This window comes from Saccopteryx bilineata, chromosome 2 (genome assembly GCF_036850765.1).
Source record: "Saccopteryx bilineata isolate mSacBil1 chromosome 2, mSacBil1_pri_phased_curated, whole genome shotgun sequence".
Lineage (NCBI taxonomy): Eukaryota > Metazoa > Chordata > Mammalia > Chiroptera > Emballonuridae > Saccopteryx > Saccopteryx bilineata.
The window spans coordinates 328,652,830-328,670,983 of NC_089491.1; the positions used below are offsets into that span (position 1 = coordinate 328,652,830).

The 18,154-nt window shown below is 39.2% G+C and overlaps 1 non-coding gene across 1 annotated transcript; it reads right to left on the bottom strand.

The window, feature by feature from the left end:
• Positions 1 to 12,382: 12,382 nt before the first annotated feature.
• TRNAP-GGG (transfer RNA proline (anticodon GGG)) lies at positions 12,383 to 12,458 on the bottom strand. The gene has a single exon. It is a non-coding gene; the product is annotated as a tRNA-Pro (tRNA).
• Between the last annotated feature and the right edge of the window lie 5,696 nt (positions 12,459 to 18,154).

Below are 18,154 nucleotides of genomic sequence, written 5' to 3' on the forward strand. Positions count from 1 at the left end.
AAGTGTATTTACTTTTTTTGCAAACCAGTGTTAGTTTAAGACAATTATCCTATTAATTAAATTCACCAATAATCCTATATTTCCTAGTATATTTTGTATAATAAATAGAATTTACCTAGTTATATTTCCACTCATCTAAAAATGTGCTCCTGCCCTGGCCGGTTGGCTCAGTGGTAGAGCGTCGGCCTGGCGTGCAGAAGTCCCAGGTTCGATTCCCAGCCAGGGCACACAGGAGAAGTGCCCATCTGCTTCTCCACCCCTCCCCCTCTCCTTCCTCTCTGTCTTTCTCTTCCCCTCCCGCAGCCGAGGCTCCATTGGAGCAAAGATGGCCCAGGCGCTGGGGATGGCTCCTTGGCCTCTGCGCCAGGCGCTAGAGTGGCTCTGGTCGTGACAGAGCAACACCCCAGAGGGGCAGAGCATCGCCCCCTGGTGGGCAGAGCGTCGCCCCCTGGTGGGCGTGCTGGGTGGATTCCAGTCGGGCACATGCGGGAGTCTGTCTAACTGTCTCTCCCCGTTTCCAGCTTCAGAAAAATACAAAAAAAGAAAAAAAAGCCTGACCTGTGGTGGCGCAGTGGGATAAAGCGTCAACCTGGAACACTGAGGTTGCCGGATCGAAACCCTGGGCTTGCCTGGTCAAGGCACATATGGGAGTTGATGCTATCTGCTCCTCCCCTTTCTCTCTCTCTCTCTCTCTCTCCCCTCTCTCTAAAAATCAATAAATAAATATTTAAAAAATTAAAAAAAATTTACTTTAAAAAAGAAAAAAAAATGTGCTCCTTAGAAATTTTGCAAGATAATTGGACATACAGCAATTATGCAATCTGTGGGACATGATCATCAAATTTTTAAAAAAAATAAAGCTTTATGGTATGGTATAATACTGAGTACAAATAAATATTTGGCAGTAGTAAAGCCCTTAGTTTTTGGTGTTCTGATAGTTTGAAATTTTATCTTTGCTTAAACTTAGAGGATTTAAACATTCAGTATAAAAGCATATCACAGAGCCTGAGCTGGCACAGTGGATAGAGCATTGGCCTGGGATGCTGAGGTCCCCAGTGTGAAACCCCAAGATTGCCAGCTTGAGCACTGACTCATCTAGCTTGAGCTCAAGGTAGCTGGCTTGAGCAAGGCGTCACTGGCTCAGCTGGAACCCCCCAATCAAGGCACGTATAAGAAAGCAATCAATGAGCCCAACCAGGTGGTGGCTCAGTGGATAGAGTGCTGGACTGGTACGCGGAGGACCCAGGTTCGAAACCTTCAGGTCTGCAGCTTGAGTGCGGGCTCATCTGGTTAGAGCAAAGCTTACTACTAGCTTGAGCCCAAGGTTGATGGCTTGAGCAAGAGGTCACTCGATCTGCTGTAGCACCCCTGGTCAAGGCACATATGAGAAAACAATCAATGAGCAACTAAAGTGCCACAACAAAGAATTGATGCTTCTCATCTCTCTCCCTTCCTGTCTGTCTGTCCCTATCTGTCCCTCTCTCTCTGTCCCTGTTACAAAAAAAAAAAAAAAAAAAAAAAACTCCACAAAAAACAGTCAGTGAACAACTAAAGTGCCACAACTGTAAGGTGGTGCTTCTCATTTTTCTCCCTTTCTGTCCCTCTCTCCCCTAAAAAAAATGAGCATATTACAGAAAGAAACCAATTTGAATGCCTTTCTATTCATCTACCAACCTTTATAATTAATGAAGTCTTTCATTATTTAATGACTATGCTGAAACCATTTGTCTGAACTATCAGCTATATAATAAGTTGAATTATTAATAGTTTTAAATAGGCAGAATTTAAGAATTTATACATATTATAACTTTATCTGTTATTAATATATTTTTAAAACAATGTATAATACTTAACTTGTATGTTATTTGATACTATCGGAAAGAAAGCCTTATTTATTTATTTATTGCTCCAACCATTGAAAGCATTAAATATAAATTTTAATAATCAAATGTACACATTTTCCTACTTGTTTTGTATTCACCACTAATCCCATTCCCTGCTTTCTCATTAGCACTCTCTCTTATTCCCCACCTTTTAACTGGGTACTTCTTAGTGCTTCAAGCTTGGGTCCAATTGCCCCCAAAGTCACTACATGTTATCTGTGAAAATCTCCTCTTCTCCGCCTCTTCCTCCTCTCCTCTCTTCTTCTTCATCTTGCTTTTTCAGAAAAGCAGAGACACAGAATTAAAGTTTCTTCTAAATGTTTCATGTGTCTGTGAAAACTTGACCATCTTGTTTAAAAACAATACTGCCATTCTGTTCTATATTCTGTATTCTCTTGTTATTGGAGAAAGAAAAATAGGAAGTGGAGGAGGAAAGACAACTGGAGGAAATTAAGAAGAGTGATCAATAAATATATACATCTGGAGAGAAGAGAAGAAAAAATTGACATGATGTTCTAGGAAAAGATAAAGGCTATATTTAAAGTGAGATCCAGGAACTCTGATAAAACATAGGTGAGGAAATCAGATGTAGGTTAGTAATTAACCTCCCCATGTCATTCTCATTCTTTGTAGGTTTTATTTTAGTATTTTAATTTCTATCACAGTTTTCTATCTCTCAGAGTTCTTTTTCTTTATTTTACAAAATTAAAAAAATGTAAAATAGCCTGACCAGGCGGTGGCGCAATGGATAGAGTGTCGGATTGGGATGTAGAGGACCCAGGTTCGAGACCCCGAGGTCGCCAGCTTGAGCGCAGGCTCATCTGGCTTGAGCCCCCCCCCCCAAAAAAAAGCTCACCAGCTTGGACCCAAGGTCGCTGGCTTGAGCAAGGGGTTACTCAGTCTGCTGAAGGCCTGCGGTCAAGGCACATATGAGAAGCAATCAATGAACAACTAAGGTGTCGCAATGAAAAACTGATGATTGATGCTTCTCATCTCTCTCTCCGTTCCTGTCTGTCTGTCTCTATCTATCCTTCTCTCTGACTCTCTCTCTCTGTCTCTGTAAAAAAAAAAAAAAAATTAAAAAAATGTAAAATACCCTAATGATTAAAAACAAAGAAGCCAGGCTGTTTTCCTCCAAAAGCTCTCTAAATTCAGGTATGTGACCTAACTTGCTGTGCCCATAAACTCCAGTTCCCCCAACTAAACCAGGCATGGTGGGCTGTGTTCACAGGCTCAGGGATATATAAAAAGTACTTAATTTTTTTCAGTCTTCTTTTTAAAAATATTTTATTTATTCATTTCTTAGAGAGAAGACAAAGAGAGAGAGAAGGAGGGGAAGAGCTGGAAGCGTCAACCCCTAAATGTGCCTTGACCAGGCATGCCCAGGTTTCAAACTGGCGACCTCCGCATTCCAGGTCAATATTTTATCCACTGTACCACAGTAGGTAAGGCCTTTTTTCAGTCCTTTTATTGTATTTTTTAAATATTTATTTATTTCCCTGGCTGGTTGGCTCAGTAGTAGAGTGTCGGCCTGGTGTACAGACATCTTGGGTTCAATTCCCAGTCAGGTCAAGTGACCATCTGCTTCTCCACCCCTCCCCCCATCCCTTCTCTCTCTCTCTCTCTCTCTCTCTCTCTCTCTCTCTTTTTCACTCCCACAGCCATGGCTTGGTTGGAGCAAGTTAGCTCCCAGAGCTGAGAATGGATCCATGGCCTTGCCTTATGCACTAAAATAGTTTGGTTGCCAAGCAATGGCCCTAGATGGACAGAGCATTGTCCCATAGGGAACTTGCCTGGTGGATCCCATTCGGTGTGCATGCGGGGGTCTGTCTCTCTGCCTCCTCACTTCTCACTTAAGAAAAAAAAACACATTTATTTATTGATTTTAGTGAGGGAGGAAGGTAGGGGGAGAGAGAGAGAGAGAGAGAAAGAGAGAGAGAGGAACATTGGTCTGTTCCTGTATGTGCCCTGACTAGATATCAAACCAGCAACCTCTGTACTTCTGAACGATGCTTCAACCAACCCAGCTATCTGACCAGGGCCAGTTTTTTTTTAATTTTCTTTGGTACCTTTAAACAAAAAAAGTCTCAATCACAGATTGTTATTGCTCACATTTTTATAAGACAGCATTTAGTGTCCTTTTTTTGATGTGTCTGGACATCACTTTCCCCTGAACTTCATATTAAGTTAAAAATTTGCCTTACTATAGGCCCTGGCTGGTTGGCTCAGTGGTAGAGTGTTGGCCTGGCTTGTGGAAGTCCTGGGTTTGATTCTCTGTTAAGGCACATAGGAGAAATACCCATCTGCTTCTCCACCACGCCTCCCCCTTTCCTCCCTCTCTATCTCTCTTTTCTCCTCCCGCAACCAAGGCTTCATTGGAGCAAAAGTTGGCCACGGTGCTGAGGACAGTTCTATGGCCTCCGCCTCAGGTGCTAGAATGGTCCTGCCCCAAGGGAGCAACACCCCAGATGGGCGAAGCATCGCCCTCTGGTAGGCATGCTGGGTGGATCCAGGTTGGGCACATATGGGAGTCTGACTGCCTCCCCGCTTCTAACTTCAGAAAAATACAAAAAACAAAGAAAATCCAAAACTCTTTTTATTATAAAGCAGTATTGCTCAAACTTTCTGAATGAATTAGAATTAGCTCCTTCCTTCCTTCCTCTTGATGGGTTTTCCCTGAATCAGTGGAGAGCTTCCTGGTCCCTCGACACAAAGAATTAGCTCCTATTTCCTGAGAGACAGGCAGCCCGGAACGTGCAGAGTTTACATGTGAAGACCTTGCACTATATGTAAATATAAGTATCCTTTGTGTTCCATGAGTTATTTGACCAATATAGTTTTTAGATAAGAACAAATACTTTACTCATGGTCCCACCCTTAGATTATCACCACTTTCTTCCTCTTACTCCACCTCTCTCTCAGGTAGATGAGAAGAGAGGATGAGGGAGATTTTTTCCCCACTAAGAATACAAATATTAAAAATAATTTATAAAGCATACATTTGAAGAATTACTTATATGTGTAATCTGAAGCAAAATGTAGAGAGGTGACCCAAGAAAGCTAAGTGTCACACAGTGGCCATGTTAGGAAATGCTGTTGTAGTATAATATTCATCTACAGTTTGAAAAAGCAAATTCTAGCTGGAGAATAAAATCCATAGACCAGAGCAGAAGCTAATCTCAACTCTCATGTATAAAATATTTATGTTTTAGTGAAAGCCATAACCTTCTCTTGGCCTTTGCTGTCTCCACCATATTTTATATATTTGTGAAATTAGCCTTGCTTCTGAACATGAAAGAGCTAACACTCTAGGAAAATCTTTCTCCTATGGTTAATCTCCTTCAGTGATCAGCTCTGTAGGACCCTTACGTTCCTAGAGATTATGTTTCATGCAGATCAACCTGTAACCTGGGCAACAGGGTAGATAGAGTGAGCTGTGCTATTATGGGGTGAATAATGGCATTCGATGTCACAGCATCCTTTATAAAGATCTCACAGGGAGTGGAACTGGAGACCAGTAAAACGTGTATCATTCCTCTGGCCAACATCAGCCCACCATGTGAGAACAACAGCTTGGGAAAGTGGATCATAGGTCAACATAGAAATGTTGAATCACTATTAAATCCTTTGATGAAATACAGTGGTACCTTGAGATACGAATTTAATTTGTTCTGTAACTGAGCTCGTAAATCAGTCAACTTGTATATCAAATTACTGATACTGGACCCATGCACCAGTGGGCCAACTAGCGGCAGCTTCCAAAATCATGACTCGTATCCCGGAACATTGCTTGGATCTTGAACAGAAATACAGACCGAGTAGCAGCTCGTATCTTAAAAATTCGTATTTTGGTCTGTTCGTATCTCAAGGTACCACTGTACTGCATTTTCACTCCCTCATGTTTGTTACTTCAGTAAATAAACGTATAACATAAAGAGAAAAAGTGCCAAACAACCAGGGGGTGACAACTTGTATTGTTTTTTGTCAGATTTTATTTAATATTTTTCATTAATATTTTAAAACTCTTTCTTCTAACATCATCTGGTTTTGTGTACACCTTTTATTGTTTTTATTTAAGTATTAAATGCATGAAATAATAAACCACCTTTTGGTATATCGTTTTTTATACTAAAAACAGTCATTAGGGCAGAGAACGGGCTGTGAAATTATTTGAATCTTACCACTGGAGAGGGGAGGGTAGACTATCTAGGCAAAACTGGGAGTCTTAGAAGTTAGGATGGGGTAGGAACAAACAGTTATGGGGAAATGCAGGGGATTGTTAGAAATCAAAGGAAACTGAACTACACAGGCAAAAGGAGCCTTGCGTTCAGGAAGAACTAAAAACCTAGAGCAAACTGAGCTATTGTACCGAAGCTGATTCCATTTTCTCGTTATATGTGAGAGCAGGAAGACATGAACACATACAGAGATCAGAAGGAGAATGGGAGGGGATGCGAAGCCTGGCAAAGCCTGGGACTTCAACCTAATTCATCATGGTTAAGAAAGCTTCCTTTCATTTCTCATTTTTTTCTCTGTCTCTCAGAGTTCTTTCCTTTTCCCCCCTTTCTGATTATGTAAGCAATATATATACATAGTGTTGAAAATTTGGAAAATGGAGAAATGTATAGCAAGAAAAATAAATATCACTAGTCATCTACTAGACAATCAATAACATCATGAAGATTTTGGTGCATATTCTTAATCATTTTATTGACTTTTATATATTTTTAATTCAAAATAGCTTTTCCATTGACTTGACAGAAAGAGAGAGAGAAAGAGAGAGCATGAGAGAGAGAGAGAGAAGCATCAACTCATTGTTCATTGTTCTACTTTGTCGTTGCATTTAGTTGTGCCCTCATTGGTTGCATATGCTGTGTGCCCTGACCGGGGATCAACCTTAGTGTGTGGGGTGTCACTCTATTCACTGAGCCACCTGGTCAGAGCTAGGCTTTTATATTTTGAAATTTTTGTTTCTGTCCCAGTTATACATGCATAAGGCTTTAAGAGAACTAAAGTTCTACAAAGTTTATTGGGAAAAGCGGCACTTTCAAGTTTTAATGGAATCTTTTGATATTAACCCCTATTATTCTAAGTAGCATACTTTTCTTTCCCCTCTCAATTTCAGACATTATCTCTAAACTTAAGAAAAATGAGAAACTGGCTATTGCTTAAGTATAATTTTTATAAAGGTAAAAATCTCATGGCAATCTTAAAATGAACACGTCACACTTAGCAGTTTTAAACAACAATTCAATTTATCATTTTTCATGACTCTGTGTATTGGCTGGGCAGTTTCCAGGTTCTAAGAAAGCAAAAACTGCTGTTTCCAGGCCTTTTAGACACACCCTCACCCCACCATTGGTCAATTGGTGAACGCACATCACACACCAGGCCAGATTCAAGAAGGCGGAGAAGTGGACTCGGACTGTTCACAGGAGGAGGAGCAGTACAACCTTGCAAAGGGTGTGGCCGCAGAGAGCTTGATTCATTAGAGGATATGAAAAAAGCCCTCAATTTTTGTCCCTACCAAGTTACTGTTTCCTGTATTCTTATTTCTCTCCTTTTGCTGTTAGAAGATTTCTCTAAATATCTGGAGTGCTGTTTGTTCAATCATATTAAAGAATATGGCTCTACCATGCCAATGGGCGGCTCCAGGCACAGGATTGGGGTATGTCGAATGTGGAAATCACTTCTGGGTGATTTGGCTGGGCCATTTGTTTGGGGAACCTCTAACCTCCCTCAATTTTTATCATCTTTATTAATGTGGTTTCAGGAGAGACTACTGTGTACATTCAATCTAAATCAGATTACTGCACAATTATACTGTAGCTTAGTTCACTGTATATTTTTTCAGAGTTTGTTCTGTGCAGACTGAGCCATGTGAAATGCTCACAGTTACCATGACCCTTCTAGAAACCACAGTGCTATACCGACAGCCTTCACTGAGGAATCGTTGGGTCTTCTGATGCCATGTTTTGTGCCCCCAGAGTCACCACAGCTGATTGAAATGAGGACAAGCATCTGATTCAAAGAACCAGTCTGTGGGTTGAAGTGACTTGCTCGCAAGTTCTCTCTGACTTCCATGGGTTAATCCATATTGAATGGTGACGAACATTTTTCTAAGATGTTGGAATTAAATAGTCACACCCAGAGAGAGAAAGAAGTCTATTATTAGTAAAAACAAGAGCATTACATTTAGAGATTAGCTAAGTCAACATCCTGTCAAAACACTGAAAAAGTGGACAAGGTGTTCCTGCTGATGATTGGACATGAAAAACTTGGGGCACTAAGTCATTTTGTAAATTCCAGTGCTCTGTGAAGCCTAGTTATGGGACAGGAGATTCTGTTTACTATTTAATTTATGCCTGTGTATATCCATCCAATTAAATCCAGATTAATTAGCATAAGTGAATCATAGTCCTGTTCCAGTGCAATCTGAAAATAACTAGGTCCCTATAATCTTGTGCAGTTTCAGTGTAACTACACTGTAACTATTACTGTGATGATAATGACCCTGAAAGGCAGGGCCTGAAAAATCAGTCTTGTCTGACTTGGCTTAGGATGAGTACACTCTGGTAAGAATGCATGAATAGATGCCTGACCTATGGTGGTGTAGTGGATGGAGCATTGACCTGGAATGTTGAAGTCTCTGGCTTGAAACCCTGGGCTTGCCCAGTCAAGTTACATATGAGAAGCAGCTACTCTGAGTTAATCTTTTCCACTCCTTCCCCTTCTTTCTTTCTCTCTCTCTCCTCTGTCTAGAATCAGTAAATAAAATCTTTTTTTTTTTGTACTTTTTGAAGTGAGAAGCAGGGAGACAGAGAGACAGATTTCCCCATATGCCCAACCAGGATCCACCTGGCATGCCCACCAGGGGGCAATGCTCTGCCCATCTGGGGCATTGCTCTGTTGCAAGGGGAACCATTCTAGCATCTTGAGGTGGAAGCCATGGAGCCATCCTCAGCGCCCGGACCAGCTTTGCTCCAATGGAGTCTTGGCTGTTGGAAGGGAATAGAAAGACAGTGAGGAAGGAGAGGGGGAAGGGTAGAGAAGCAGATGGGCGCTTCTCCTGTGTGCCCTGGCTGGGAATCAAACCTGGGACTTCCACACGCTGGTCTAATGCTCTACCTTTGAGCCAGCCAGCCAGAGCCACTAAAATCTTTTTTTTTAAATGCATGAATAGAAAAAAATAGCCTCTCACTTGAAAACTGGAAGATACAGTTTTTAATTCTAGTTTCCCTGCCAACTACTTAAATTCCTAAAGCAAGTCACCTATTATTTACTTCTTTTTTAAAAACCTGTGAACTAATGACTTTGTGCTAGAGAAAGTAAAGATCTCTCCTAGCTCTCAAATTCTGTGTCAATATGTCATGACTATTTCAAGATCATGAAGGAAGAGACATATGCAGCTCCCTGTCTCAAACAATTACTTCATTCATTGCTAACCCCAAACAACTCCTACTCCATTCTTTACAATTCTCTTCCTAGTTCTCTGTTATCGGCAGACAAATTTTCCCCTGCAAAAAAATAAATTTATTAGTAAATTGACAAACGTCAGGTAACCATGTTTATAGATCTATGGAAAAGAAAGGGTGTGTAGTGACCCAGTGTGAGTGTGTGAACATGGTGGATATGGGGGTGAAGGGATTGGAATAGCAAAGGCCATACATATATATGTATACATACACACATACATATATATATGGGAATAGCAAAGGCTATATAAACACCATATATATATGTATATGTATATGTGTATATGTATATAAAATATTTGGGAACCTGTAGTATATAGTTTGGAAAGAAATATATGCCTCATGGACATAGTAGATTTTTAGTATGAAATAAAAGCAAAGTTGATACTCAGTTCTGATATTAGATCTAGAAAATTATAGCAATTTGGTATGAAATAAATTTGTAAACATCAAAGTACATTTATCCATCTCTTACCATTGCCCCACCCCTCAAAAAAAAAAAAAAAGAATAAGGCAAAAAGATATTAAGCCAAAGACTATTGGTGGAGATTCAAATGATAATTTGTCCCAAGAGCTCCAAAAGTCTTAGTCTTTTTCTAAATAAGCTAAAAATAAAAGAAGCACTTAATTATGACTAGAATTTCTAAGTGAATTTTCTTATTAAAAATGCAACTAAGGTTATTAAGTTTTGTTTTAAGTAGACAATACAAAATATTCTAGATAAAGGTACAGTTTTGTTTATCCCTCTAGCTAAACACGTTCTAAAACTACATTCTTCTCGCCTGACCAGTCAGTGGCACAGTGGATACAGCATCAGACTGGGATGCAGAGGACCCAGGTTCAAGACCCTGAGCTCGCCAGCTTGAGAGTGGGCTCATCTGGTTTGAGCAAGGCTCACCAGCTTGAGCCCAAGGTCACTGGCTCGAACAAGGGGTCACTCAGTCTACTGTAGCTCCCCCTCACACCCCGGTCAAAGCACATATGACAAAGTAATCAATGAACACCTAAAGTGCTGCAAGGCAGAATTGATGCTTCTCATAGGTCTCCCTTCCTGTCTGTCTGTCCCTATCTGTTCCTCACTCTGACTCTCTCTGTCTCTTCACGAAAACAAGACAAACAAACAAACAAAAATAAAACTACATTTTCTCAAAAAATAAAACTATCACATGCCCCAACAATCCCACTTCTTTGTATTTATCCAAAGGAATTAAAATTGAGATCTTAGATACCCACTCTCCAATGTTCATTATTGCATTGTCCACACTAGTCAAGATCTGGACACTATCTAACTGTCCAGGACAGATGTCTGAATAGAGAAAATGTGGTACATACATACAATGGAGTACTATTCAGTCTTAAGAAAAAGGAAATCCTGCCATCTGTGACAACATGGATAGACCTGGAGGATGTTACATGTTATGTTAAATAAGCCAGACACAGAAATTTATGGAGTCTAAAAGAAATCAAACTCACATAATCAGAGAGTAAAAAAAATGGTTGTCGGGGCTATGAGGAGAAGTAAATGGGGAAGATGATTGTCAAATCGTACGAAGTTTCAGTTATGCAAGATACTAAGTTCTGGAGACCTACTACACTAGCATAATGACTATAGCTATCAATTTTGCATTGTATACTAAAAATTTGCTAAGAGGGTAGATCTTATGATGTCTTTTTATCATACACACAGAAAAAAGCAATGATAAAAATAATAAAGGAGCAGGAAGAAGTATTTGGAAGTGATGAATACGTTAATGACCTACCGATGATGAGAGTTTTACAGGTTTATACTTAACACTCAAACTCATTGAGCTGTGTCCATTAAATATGTACCGTTTTTGTTTTTTTTTTTTTACAGGGACAGAGAGAGAGTCAGAGAGAGGGATAGATAGGGACAGACAGACAGGAATGGAGAGAGAGATGAGAAGCATCAATCATCAGTTTTTTGTTGCGACACCTTAGTTGTTCACTGATTGCTTTCTCATATGTGCCTTGACCGCGGGCCTTCAGCAGACCGAGTAACCTCTTGCTCAAGCCAGTGACCTTGGGTACAAGCTGGTGAGCTTTTTGCTCAAGCCAGATGAACCAGCGCTCAAGCTGGCTACCTCAGGGTCTCAAACCTGGGTCCTTCTGCATCCCAGTCTGACGCTCTATCCACTGCGCCACCGCCTGGTCAGGCTGTACCGTTTTTTTTTTTATGTCAACTGCATTTAAAAAGAAGTGATTTAAAATGAAATAAAACACTTGGTACAGAAAGATCTTGGAGATACTGTGTGTTCAGTTTTAAATCACGACAATAAAGCAAGGATTATAATAAAGCGAGTCATAATCTTTTTTGCTGGTGAAAGCTTGTGCCTTCAATTTGTAAAATAATGCACCACTTGTGAAGTGCAATAAAGCAATGTGCAAGAAAACAAGGTCTGCCTGTGTTTGGCTTTTTCCAGAAAAAATTTCCTGACCTCTGCTTTCTGGCACTAATTTTCATTCTTCAAAGTTTATCTCAATGCTTTGGAATGATTTTTTAAAATGTAGTGTCCTGGGTTTCACTCTTGAAATATTAATTCAATAAATTGATAGAGGCCTAGGAATTTGTATTTTAAATACATACTTAAATTATTGCGACTCAGATCATCTTGAACCAAACATTAAGAAACATTGCCTAATTTACAATTTCACTTACAATTCCCTTTTCTCCATACCCTTGCTAACACTTGTTATTTGTTGATTTTTTTTTTTTTTTTGTATTTTTCTGAAGCTGGAAACTGGGAGAGACAGTCAGACAGATTCCTGCATGTGCCCGACCAGGATCCACCCAGCACGCCCACCAGGGGGTGACGTTCTGCCTCTATGGGGCGTCGCTCTGTTGCGACCAGAGCCACTCTAGCACCTGGGGCAGAGGCCAAGGAGCCATCCCCAGCGCCCGGGCCATCTTTGCTCCAATGGAGCCTCAGCTGCGGGAGGGGAAAAGAGAGACAGAGAGGAAGGAGAGGGAGAGGGGTGAAGAAGCAGATGGGCGCTTCTCCTGTGTGCCCTGGCCGGGAATCGAACCTGGGACTTCTGCACCCCAGGCCGACGCTCTACCACTGAGCCAACCAGCCAGGGCCTTGTTGACTTTTTTATAATAATTATTCTGACATGTAGAAGGTGATGATATCTCATTATAGTTTTATTTGCATTTCTCTGATGATTAGTGATGTTGATCATTTTTTCATATGTCTGTTGGCCAATTGTATGTCCTCTTTGAAGAAATGTCTGTTCAAGTCCTCTGATCATTTTTTAATCAATTACTTTTTTTTTATGTTGAGCTGAATGAGTTTCTCAAAAAAATATAAATAGAATGATCACACAATCTGATAATTCCACTCCTGGATATTTACTTTAAAAATACTAAATCAAAAAGATATGTGCATCCCTATGTTCATTGCAGCATTATTTCTAATAATTAAAACTCAGAAGCAACCTACGTGTGCATCAATAGATGAGTGGATGAAGAAGATGTGTCATATATGGATAGAGACACACATAGTGGAATATTAATCACCTATAAGAAAGAATTAACTTGCTACAACATGGCTAGGCTTAGAGGGTATTATGCTAAGTGAAATAAGTCAGACGGAAAATGAAAAATATCACATGATTTTGCTTACATGGAGAGTCTAAAACAGAAAACCAAACAAAGCAGAAACAGACTCGTAGACACAGAGAACAAAGTAATGATTGCCAGAAGGGAATGGGGTTGGGGGTGAATGAAAATGGTGAAGGAGAATGAGAGGTACAAACTTCCAGTTCTCAAATAAATAACTCGGATGCCACGTGCAACACGGGGAAAAGAGTCAACAAGATTGTAGTAACTTTGTATGGTGACAGATGGTTACTAGGCTTATGTGGTGATCATATTGTAATGTATAAAATGGTCGAATCACTATGTTGTACATTGGAAACTAATATAATATTGTATGCTGACTATACTTTAGTAAGAAACAAATTTAAAAAGTAAAGAAAAAGCAATACTGCCTACAGGTTAGGAATCAAAGCTTAGGAGGTAGTTTGTAGGAAAATTCAAAGAGCTCTTCCAAAGTATTTTCATCTTTTCCCCCAAAATTAAAACCAAGCTTAATACGCTGGGTCTTTTCTACAAAAGACACAGTTCTTTCCATTAGAAACTCCCCCTTTTGAGTAAAGCAAATACTATGCACTTTCCCTGAAGTGCATAGCCTTGGATATTTCACAAAGAGGTTGAGACAGGATCTCAAGAGATTTGCAGCAATGATCCTGCTCTCTGTCAGTCCTGTTTCACATAAGTAACTTTTGATATTTTTCTGCATGTATAATTTTACATGCATTGCAATAATTTGTTTAAAAGGTTATCTTGGCCCTGGCCTGTGGCTCAGTGAATAGCAGGGTGGCCTGGCATATGAATGTCCTGGGTTTGATCCCTGAACAGGACACACATGAGAAATGACCATCTGCTTCTCTTCCCCTCTTTCTTCTCCTTTTCTCTTTCTTCCTCTCTCCCTGCCAACACACAGCCAATGGCTTGACTAGTTTGAGCACTGGGCACTGAGGATAGCTCAGTTGGTCTGAGAGTCAACCTCAGGCGCTAAAAATAGCTAATTACTCTAGCATCAACTCCAGACGGGATGTGGGTGGATCCCCATTAGGGCTCATGCAGGAGTCTGTCTCACTATCTCCTCTCCTCTTACTAAAAAAAAAATGTTAGCAGGTTATGGTTATTTCTTTTGTCCTTAAATAATTTTCTAAAGAAAATTATTCAAAGTAATATAAACAACATACTTTGCTTAGTGTGCTACCAGTTTTTCACTAAAATTTACTGTAAGGAGATTCAGTTTTGAGCTCCAGAAAGGAAATGATAAATTAACAAGCACCCAGGAAGCTCCCAGTATTTAATAATTTAGTGTTAAGCATCAGGATTATCATGCCTTAACCATCAGAAATGATTTGCTAGTAACACAAAATGTGCTTTAGGGCAAGAAATTGGGAAGAGACTGTGTTCTAAGATTCCCAAATAATTGTGATTCAAAGAGTCCCATGGGCCTTGGTTCTGAGGTTCTGAGGAGCTTCTCCAAGGACTCTTTATTTTTAATAGGAAACCAGATGATTCCTATGATAAAATTCAGGAAACACTGTGGCAAGATTAGATTTTACTCATCAGTGGTAATCATTACACATTTTTTTCTTAAAAATTCCAGAAACAGCCTGACCAGGCAGTGGCACAGTGGATAGAGCATTGGACTGGGATGCAGAGGACCCAAGTTCAAAACCCCGAGGTCGCCAACTTGAGCACAGGCTCATCTGGCTTGAGCATGGAGTCTCTGGCTTGAGCGTGGGATCATAGACATGACCCAATGGTCGCTGGCTTGAGCCCAAGGTTGCTGGCTTGAGCCAGCGGTCATTCATTCTGCTGTAGCCCCCCCCCCCCCCCCGTCAAGGCACATATGAGAAAGCAATCAATGAACAACTAAGGTGCTGCAATGAAAATTGATGCTTCTCATCTCTCTCCCTTCCTGTCTGTCTGTCCTTATCTGTCCCTCTCTCTATCTTTCTCTCTGTCTGTCACAAAAACAAACAAACAAAAAAACAGAAACAGAAGGTGGGCTGTGTTCTTCAGGCCTCACACTGTGGATGTTTCTTATTTCATCCTCAATGGATTTTTGCTTCTGCCTCCAAAAAGAGAACAGAGATGCTTGATCTGATCTGATCCATCACCTCGGTTCTTCAGCAATTCGGTGCTCAGCACATTTGGCTTAGATGCACTGTGTCCTTAGATGGGCAGTTCTGTTTTATACAATCCATCTTTCAATCATGCAAAAGAGAAAAGGCCTGACCTCCACTCAAACCATTATATGCATCCTCATCCTTGTGGCTACTCTCTTGGTGTGTAGTGTCTGTATAAAAAATCTAAAGTATATTACACTTACTTCTATCTATAGGCATACATAGAGGAGAAAAATATTTGCTAAGTGGGGGTTTGAAATAGGTGAACTAGTTTTAAATTGCGGTGGGGGAAGACTATATGGAGCTATTAACCTGAATCAGGAAAGGGGTGTATAGTTTGAAAACATTCTGAATAGATCATTTTTACTTATCAAATAGAAAATTATTAATATACTTTTTATTTCAGCTGAAAGAAGATAATTGGTGGCAAGATGCAGAAGACATAGTGATTTTTAAGTAGAAGCTATCTTTTCTTGGAAGAAACATGAGGAGTGAAATTTTAATTTTAACAGAAGAGGACATGGTTTAAAGATTTTAAAACTATTATGGAAGGCTCCTAATATTTTCCTTCCCATGTGGAGATTCTCTGAATTTTCACATATTCAGACTTTTCTGTTTTAAATCATTTCCTCTGTTTTCATTCTTTCTACATGCATGTTTGATTGTAGTGTATAGAAAATGAAGGAGGGAGAAAAACCCCTGGATTTATGATTACTCTTAGGATATAGAAAAATGAGAAAGCTGGACAAATGACAAAATGATAACTTTTCCCGAATTTCTCAGAGAACAAAGAACATGAGGCAACTAGTCAATCAGAAACAGATGAGGGACAACCTCCTTCATAGAGAGATGTGTAGAATGGACCATGTAGAATAAAAGAAGGTAGAAAGAGATGTCAGCCACCATCCTTAGACCCTCACAGAAGGAAAGCATGCCTGTCGCTAAGGAACAAATGTTATTTACCTCAATCTCTACTATTCTGCATAAGGTGCTGATATTCAATAAAAATTTATGAAACACATAAGTAGGAAGAATAAAATTACTTTCAAGAGACAGAAATGACCCATGTGTTGAAAGTGTTATACAGGGAATTTCATTGCTCTTTAAATATAAACTATGATTTTAAAATACTGTGAGATGTGCCAAAGAGTTGTAATGATAGAACAAAGAGCATTAATACATGGTTTCCCTTACTGCTAATCAAGATACATAGAGCACCTACCATACATTTGTCACAGCTCAGGATTGAACTTTGTGACATTGCTATTAACTAACTTCTGAAGTTTATTCAAATTTCATTAGCTTTTCCTTAATGTCATTTTTCTGTTCTGGGATCTTACCCAAGATATCACAATGAATTTAGTTATCATGCTACCTTAGCCTCCTTTGGTCTGTGACAGTTTCTCGAACTTTCTGATAAACTGGACAATTTTGAGAATATTAGTCAGATATTTTGTAGAATACTGTATCCCCAAATTTTGATTTGTCTGATTTTTTATGGTTAGACTGGGCTTTTAGAAGGAATACCGCAGAGGTAAAGTGTCGTTCCCATTACAGTATACCACAGTCCCATGCTGCTGCTGTTGACATGGCATGTCACTGACGAGGTTAAACTTCATCTCATAGTCTAGGTATTTGTCAGCGTTCAGTCTGTCCAGCTTCTTACTTGTTATTAGGAAGGAAGGACACCTTCTAAGCTCTTTACATGTAGAATAAAAAACTAGAATTGTCTCTCATATTATTATAGAAAAATAATTTATTTGATTTGTATTTATAATTGATTTGCTTTGAGTTTTGCAAAGTCATCTCAAGAATTGTTTTAAAAGTCCTTTTGTTTAAATGGTTTATTTCTCTTTGGTCATTTATAATTTTGTACAATACTACTTTTCACCTTTATTTCTGGATTAAGTTAGTCAGCTATCAAAATACACTTGATCTGTTAAAATTTTTAATGAACACTTTTTGATTTTATTTATTTATTTCTGTTTTTGAATTCATTAGTTGTTGCTTTTATCTGTATTAATTATCTCTTGTTTCTCTTTTATAGCTTTTTGAGTAGAGTGCTTAGTTAATTTTCATTTGTGTATGTATTTTTATAGGCATATAAAACTAATATTGCTTTAGTTTATCTCACAGATTTGATGTATTTTTCTAGTTGTTTTTGTCAATAAATTATGAAATCTTGATTTGTGTTCTCTCTTCACCCAAGTTTTTTTTTTATTTAAAGTACATTTTAAACAGCTTTATTATTAATATTAGGTTTATTGCATTATGTCAAATGCTGTTAGACTTCTTTCTATTCTGGTCTAATAGATGGTCAATTTTCATAACATGCTACATGTACAACTAAAAAGAAAGCATATTTTCTGTTATTTGTGTTTAGAGTTTGACATATATCTGCCTTTTTTTCTTTTCTTTTTATATATATAGAGAAGGGGGGACAGACAGGAACAGACAGAGAGGAAGGGAGAGAGATGTGAAGCATCAATTCTTTGTTGTGGCACCTTCATTATTTATTGATAGCTTCTCATACATGCCTTATGTGTGTGTGTGTGTGGGGGGGGCTCCAGCCGAGCCAGTGACCCCTTGCTCAAGCTAGTGACCTTGGGCTCAAGCCCAAGTCATGTCTATGATCCCACACTCAAGTCAACAGCTCCACATTCAAGCTGGTGAGCCTACACTCAAACCGGCAACCTCAGATTTGATCCTGGGTTCTTTGCATCCCAGGCCTGTTGCCCACTGTGCTGCTGCCTGGTCGGGCTATCTGCCTTATTTTTCATACTGTTTTGCTCTCATATATTTCTCTTCACTAATTACACTGGGGAACAAAATTTTTGTTGCATTCACAAAAACACTTGTTCTTACCTAATTCGAGTGTGCTGATCTCAAATCTAACATTAGTTTTTCTCTGTAAGCTACAGTTTTTTTTTGCAATTCAAGATTTCAGGTTTTCATCTTATTGTAAAATTTTCAACATTTAGTTTAACATAATGAAGTAGAATGTCTTCTTGGGCATCATTGTGAAAATATAATAATTTATATAATGCAGTAAATATACTAATA